The sequence below is a fragment of the Solanum tuberosum genome, unplaced genomic scaffold (genome assembly GCF_000226075.1).
Source record: "Solanum tuberosum cultivar DM 1-3 516 R44 unplaced genomic scaffold, SolTub_3.0 scf00077, whole genome shotgun sequence".
In the NCBI taxonomy this organism is placed as follows: Eukaryota; Viridiplantae; Streptophyta; class Magnoliopsida; order Solanales; family Solanaceae; genus Solanum; species Solanum tuberosum.
This window is the reverse complement of record NW_006239003.1, coordinates 205,055-213,501: the sequence shown is the minus strand read 5'-3', so window position 1 is coordinate 213,501 and position 8,447 is coordinate 205,055.

The following is an 8,447-nucleotide window of genomic DNA, read 5'->3' as shown; positions in this document are numbered from 1 at the left end:
ACACCAATTGATATATTAAATAAATATGAGATGGCTATAAGAAATGAATTCAGTAGTACAACTACGGAAGTGGAGGAACAGAATAAAGAAAAACAGTTAAATAGGAATTTAATGTCAAAATTAGGCATATGTAATGTGTTACATAGACGAATATACATGTGTATTTAGAGAATATTATTTTACAAAGGAACTTACAACGCAGAAGAAGCGAAAGAAATAAGAAAATTATATTTTACAAAATTACCAGAACCATTTAGTTCTAAAATAATAAAGATTGGAACGAAGCAGGATTACAAGCTACACTTGGAGCAAGAATGAGATATTTACAAAAATGGTATTCAGAAATATGTGAAAAATATAGAGAAGACATAAAAAATGGAAAAAACAATAATCAGAAACCTAGCATGTTGTAAAGATAAGATAGCACCTCAATTTGGATGTAATGATAATTATTATAAAAAGAAATACAGAAAACTAGGGAAATATAAGAAATATAAATCCCAATATAGGTATAAAAGACCAAGAAGAAGATATTACATTAAAAATACTAAAGCAAAAAGACCTTTTAGACCAAAGAAAAAAATAACAGAATGTACATGTTATAATTGTGGAAAACTAGGACATTTCGCTAAAGATTGTAAATTACCTAAGAATACCAAAGAAAACAAATCTACTGAAATAATAATTAATGATGAAATATATACACAAATAGATATATAGATTATGAACCAGAAAGTGATGATAGCATATATGAATTTGAGTCACTTAAGAATGAATTATCTGAAAATGAAATAGAAGAAAATAATGATGACTGAAAAGGACGTACAAGTAATAAACAAAGAAGAATAGATACACCAATAGAAATATATTTAGCATATGACAGAATAATAGAACCAATAGAAAGAAGCATATTAAGTGCAGTAAAAGGAAATTTAATATACCAAAAATTTAAATTTATAATAAGTGCTAATTATTCAGTAGCAATAAACAATAGAAATATAGATAAATCACTAGTATATTATTTAGTTATTATTCATACACTGTTCATTGCTCATGGTTCTCTCAACCCTAGTTGTGGATTTAGCTACTCATGTTTGAGAATTCACAATTCATATTAGGGTTAAAAGAAATCATGAACTTACAATTAGAATAGATGAAAACTGAAATCTTGAACTGAAATTCAAAGTTCAAATTGTGTAAACTAGGTTCCGGAATTAAAGTGCCAAATTGTTTGCAAAATAATTCTAAAAGACCAAAACAAAAGTCTCCAAACATTATATTTAGGTCATAGTAGGACTGTGTTACTGCAAATTTGAACACTAAGTTATAAGACGACTTATTATCGAACATATGAATATGTAAAAAATTTCTTTGATTGAAAACGTAATAAATATAAAGTTTAGGAAAAATGGATAAATGATCCTACAATATGACCGATTTTGCAGTAACACAGTCCTACTATGACCTAAATATAAAGTTTGGAGACTTTTGTTTTGGTCTTTTGGAATTATTTTACAAACAATTTGGCACTTTAATTCCAGAAGCTAGTTTACGCAATTCACACTTTGAATTTCAATTCAAGATTTCAGTTTTCATCTATTCTAATTGTGAGTTCATGATTTATTTTAACCCTAATATGAATTGTGAATTCTCAAGCATGAGTAGCTAAATCCACAACTAGGGTTGTGGGAACCATGAACAATTAACAACATATCAATAATAACTAAGTAATTCTTGAATAGTGTTTATGCATGTATTGTTAATCCTTTCGTTTAAAAGTCTTTTTAGCGGTGCACAACGTTAGAACTCGCCTAATTCTTACTTGCCTTACCAAGGGGGTAATGAATTAGAAAAGTATTAAACAATAGAGCATGATTTAGAGATAGATCTCAGTCCTGCACTTCTATGTACTCTTAATATCGCAGTAGAGAAAGCAGTGGCACTAGTTTGGAAATTGTTGCACTAGCACCAACTTCATCGGATATGATCTCTCATGTTATTACTGGGTCCAACATATTGGTGATGTGGATCCATAGATAGATGAGGTTTACGACACGAGGTATTTTTTAGGCCGGTGAAGATTGGAGATGAGCATGATTTTTTTTTAGAGATTCACTAAGATGAAGCTTTTGTGGTTCTATACTACTAATTCTAAGGACACTTACAAGTACAATAATACGTTATCTTAACTATTTATTATTCATATCTTTATACATATTCTTAATATTGAGATTTCAATTTAAAGAATTTTATTGCACATATTATCATAAGATATATATGCATTCAGATTTAGACATCTAAAATCTTAAAAAGACAAAAGAATCCTTAGACTCGTTAGATAACTTTATCTTTCTTCTATAAGAGAAGTAACATTAAATAAGTTATCTAAAATGTATCAAAAGATTTTTCTAAATATCTTAAAAGGAACAAAATTAAGCACCTTAAAATATTTATGATAAACAATGAAGGAAAGTTTAAAAGCTTACCTCTAAAAGATCAGCTTGAGGTGTGATACAAGATATGGGAACTGCGATTATTTCGTCTCCACAATCTACATTGTGTTCCTTATCCATATTCTAGTACAAAATGTAAACACATATTAATTCAATGTATGGTCAATTTTCATCAATATGATCATGATAATTTAATATCTACTAATCTAAGGTTTTCTTCTGGGTATAAATGATTTAGAACACTTCTATATATGATGAATCTAAACAAGGAAAGAGGTATGAGATTTTTCATTACTTAATTTTCTAGCAAGGTGATATCATAGTAATGTTCTCAATCTTGGATGATTTGGATATGAAACAAAATATTTATGTGTTAATACTTGAAAAAGTTAATTATCTTCCGTTAAATCTATAACAATGAATAATATCATATGGAGGAAAGTTATCTGAGCTACTAGTTTTTTTCATATGAATGTAAATTTTCTATTTATATGTATTTCTCTCTCCCTCTCTCTCTCTCTCTATATATATATATATATAGTAGAAAATAAGAAATACTTGGTTAAATCTTTTGTAAGACAAATATTTTGTGAAGAAATAGAGAAGGTTTTTTTTTTTTTTACAAAAAAGTTGAAAATTACTAGCTCACTAGTTATTATTATTTATGTGTGAAGTAACATCTTAAGAACTTAATCAAAGTGCTAGAAATTGGAATACCAAAATAAAAAGTCAAAGTTAAAGATCTTGCTCCGTCAATATGATGCATTATGTAACAAAATTAATTATTAGTGTGGTCATACATCTAAGACAATTCACTAAATTCATTGGATGGGTGATAAAAGTTTTAGCCTTATCACAAATTATATTAAATTTTCACCCATAGCCATAATTATTTCTCTTTTAATGGTCAGACATAAGATGATCAATCTCCTTTATTAGAATTTGCATTCATGAAGAAAAAAAACAATTGGTTAGACAAACAGAAAAATAAATAAAAGCTTAGATCCATAAAAAATGGAGTGTTTCAGTCCGTGATCATGCATCTCTAGGTATTCATTGAATTAGTGAAAACAAAATTTCATCGTAATTTCATATTTCTTTCAAAACAAATTAAGAATTTCACGGATATCATTTTTAATAACTTCTTAGTCTAAGAAAATTATTGAAAGTGCTATTACATTTAGATCTATCACAAATTAAATTTATTCCCATCATATCATTAGTTATTTCTTTTTAAATTTGTGCCAGATCCAAAGGGTTGTAACATTTTCGATTAGTTATAATAAATATTTGTTCATACTACCCTTTGTTGTCTATAAATAAAGGGGTTCCTTAAATTTCTCAAATAGAATTTTTCAGAACTACAAAACTTCTTCTTCTTCTCAATAAATATATCCGAGCTTTCTTTAGTGTCGTTGAGTGCTTAGCTGACACAACCTGTTTTAGGTACCAATACATCAATGAGTAGGACCATTCAATTCGGGGAGGATATTTTCCATTAACCCGGGTACTTGAGGGAAACAATTTCCTTAAGGGGGAAAGGTTCAATTCAGCAGATTGAGAGTGCACGTCATCGGCTATAAGGTAGGCTACAATCTACTTTCTTTTAGATGTGTTCCCTGATATAATTCTTAGTATTGATTGTTCATGTTCCAGTCAGTCAACCCTCTCACTACAAGTAGAATTACCCTGGAACCCATACACTCTATCTAAAGTCATCCACCTTCCTCCACTTCCATCTCCACCATCTAGGTCATTCCACCCTCGTATTAGATCATAACCTAACCCCTTCTATCAAATAGACATATCATGCATACAAGGTCACTACTAATGTTGTTAACTAGACTACTATTCTCCCTCAAACTCTCAAACCAACTGCTAGTCCCTAAAAAAATCTAACTAAACAGATAATCACTATCAGAAACACAACCCTGACTCCCGGTCCTCACCTAGACTACACATTCACCATTCACATGATCCATAACTCCACAACAAGCTATAATTGAATCATCACACCTTTCAAATAACCAGACCTCTAGGGATCTGTCAAACATCACTACGGTATTTAGTATGCACCCCATTCTATAAAAGAACTACCCAAGCATTTAAATACACCCACCCAACAACTCAAGGACATACATACGATAAATATAACACAATAAATAAGCCTGATCAACTAACATAATCAAATTTTAACAATCACATCATTAAGAAGTAAACTTGGTTCTCTCATGGAATCGACACACAAAGTATTAGTGCACCTAACAAGGTACCCATATCAATTGTTGGTATGTACCGGTGTGGTACCCGAACCAATAATATATGAATATCCCAATACTAGGCATGGTACTCAAGCCAACTGTTAGTATATACCGAGCATGGGACTTAGCCAACCATGGGAATATCTTGTACTAGAAGTGGTACTCGAGCTAACCATCAATCATACATCATAATCACATTGAATAAAAAAATACACTTGTACACCAAAGTAATCATATTTATTGCATACGATTGAAAATATTTATCAATCAGATGATGTTCATTCCTTTTCCAAAATCATATACCATGCATGCAATACTAACAAAGCTTTTGACAAGCACATATCACATAAATGGAAAAAATAAACAACCATCACCTACTCGAAAAAATCATTTCCCAAATTATTCCCCGTTGACAATCTGATTAACCATAGTCATCTATTATAGGATAACACCCATCATTCAACATATGATGAACATTAACCAACTAAATCAATCATCAACCTAAACTACAACTACCCACAAATTCCAACATCTAGACTCTGTGTCTGAAGGCTTATACATATAATCTCCTGAAAAACTACAAGATATTATATTTAAAAAGTTAGGTCTAACTACTCAGTTATGATTAAAATCTAGCCAACCTGGACTCCAAGAAACTACCGAAGAACTCTAGATACAAACTTCTAACACCAATGGACGTAGATAAAAAAATTCATGGGTTTTAACCTTCTTTTCATTGAACTCCCTCTCCCCCATTGTTCCTGAGAATAGAATGTCTTAGGAGAATTTTTGGAGTAACCCTTTTCTAATTTTTCAATGATAAGTGGGAGGAAAGATAAAATACATCATATTTTCTAGGGTGTGATTTTTGCAGCCCAGCTATAGCAGCAGTTTAGGCGCTATGTAGTGCTTCCATAGAAGGAGACTTTCCATTCAAATTCTTGAATTTTCTTTGTATAACCCAATCTTTAAATTTGCACCATATTTTAAGAATTTTTAGGACTCCGCACAAGGTGCCTTTTGAATAACGATGGATCAAATCGTTACAGTAGCAAAGATTGATAAAAAGTTTATACATGAATATACAACGAAACAAAGAAACTCTAGATTGACAGCTGGAATCACATTATCTTCGCCATAACATTTTGAGCATTGATGGTTTGGATATTTGTGTCCAATAGTTCTGCAATAATTTGCCATTATCTCTGGTGAAATAAAACTCCGTCATATAGCTCTTGTAGTTGGTTGTTGTTCTGGTTTTAGTAGACTTAGTATCCACTGACGTATTTCTTCCATATCTGCTTCTCTGGTTTCTCTAGAATTTGAATATATCATGGTTTGTTCTGTGGCATAATAAATCCATACTGAATTTCCACTTAAATAATTGGTTGATAATTCATTTAATATTGTAGCTATTCCAATAACTCTTTTTCTTGCGTAAAATCCTGGTAACTCTATCTTTTGAATTTCTTCTTGCTTTTCTATTTTTTCTGGTATTATCATTTCTCTTGTCAGTCTGATTTTTATCACTTGTATAATAGGTTTGATTTCATCATATAATATCTCAGCTGGTGCTGAATAAAATTTTATACAAAATAGTGTGCCTTTGGTTATCCGTTTATAATGCATAAATGCTTTTCTCTTGTTATTCGTACCATTGCAGTTAGACTATCTTCTAATCTTACTGTTTCTTTTTATATCATTAGATATAGATTTTCACCTATTTTTTTATACCTTCTTCCTAAATTTGAAAATATTATTTTTATTTTTAATCCTTCTGGATTTTCGTAGGTTTTTTCTTCTATAGCAAATTCTTCTTTATTCATTTTAAATTATATTTCAATTTATACTCTATTTTCTGTATTTCTAGTTGTAAGTTAAATATTGTTTTTCTTTGAGCTAATAAAGATTTGTGACATACTCCTGCATATATGTTATATTGTAGGCTTTCTTGCTTATGCTTTAATTCTTGTCGTTTTGATATTACTGTTCTAATTAATTCATATCTATGGTTTTCTTTATCCACCTCTTGTATACAAAATATTCTCTCAATAAAAAACTAAATTTCAAGTTAACCTATGGATCAAAACATTGCAGATACTACACAGGTACACATATTCATGATTATGCATAGCTAAATCTATTAATTCTTGAATATCATAGACATGATAGAATAAGTTTATATTAGTTGTTATATACTAGAATTATTACCAGCATGTTTTCTAGTTTGCTAAAATGAGGAAAATAGGAAAAACTTCTAGACTATGCCATCCTAAAGTTGGTTTCAACTTTGATTTCTATATTCTTAAGTATATACATAATTAATGTTTTGTATGATAATATCATTTCATCATGTAAATAAGACATAATAATTTTAACACAATTCCCTTATATCATAGTTCTGACGAATATTATTTATATTAGATTAGGAAAAACTTCTAGACTATGCCATCCTAAAGTTGAAACCATAGGCATGAGTAGCCGTGAGGGGAGTAAACGGAGTTGAGGCGCTGTTAGGAGGAGAGTACCTTTGAAAGTACGATGTTGGTAGTGACAGGAAAACATGGTTGAAAATAATCTAGTTTATAGTAATCTAATATAAATAATATTCGTCAGAACTATGATATAAGGGAATTGTGTTAAAATTATTATGTCTTATTTACATGATGAAATGATATTATCATACAAAACATTAATTATGTATATACTTAAGAATATAGAAATCAAAGTTGAAACCAACTTTAGGATGGCATAGTCTAGAAGTTTTTCCTTTTTTCCTCATGTTAGCAAACTAGAAAACATGCTGGTAATAATTCTAGTATATAATAACTAATATAAACTTATTCTATCATGTCTATGATATTCAAGAATTAATAGATTTAGCTATGCATAATCATGAATATGTGTACCTGTGTAGTATCTGCAATGTTTTGATCCATAGGTTAACTTGAAATTTAGTTTTTTTATTGAGAGAATATTTTGTATACAAGAGGTGGATAAAGAAAACCATAGATATGAATTAATTAGAACAGTAATATCAAAACGACAAGAATTAAAGCATAAGCAAGAAAGCCTACAATATAACATATATGCAGGAGTATGTCACAAATCTTTATTAGCTCAAAGAAAAATAATATTTAAACTACAACTAGAAATACAGAAAATAGAGTATAAATTGAAATACAATTTAAAATGAATAAAGAAGAATTTTAGCTAATAGAAGAAAAAACCTACGAAAATTCAAAAGGGTTCAAAATAAAAATAATATTTTCAAATTTAGGAAGAAGGTATAAAAAAAAATAGGTGAAAATCTATAATCTAATGATAGAAAAAGAAACAGTAAGATTAGAAGATAGTCTAACTGTAATGGTACGAATAACTAGAGAAAATGAAGAAATAGATAGGAAAAAAGAAATAGATACAATAAAAACAACAAGCAAAATTAGAAATACAACAAATCGAAGAAGTGAAAAATGATAAAATAATTGCCTTAGAAAAAGAATTTTCTATAATAAAAAGAGCAATATGAAAATTTATATACTTGTAAATATAATAGTAGAAAATTACTATAACAAATATTACACTCCAATGTTAGATACAGGAGCAGAAGCAAACATGTGTAAACATAATTGTCTACCAGATGAAAAATGGGAAAAACTAAAAACACCTATAGTAGTTACAGGGTTTAATAATGAAGGAAGTATGATAACATATAAAGCGAAAAATATAAAGT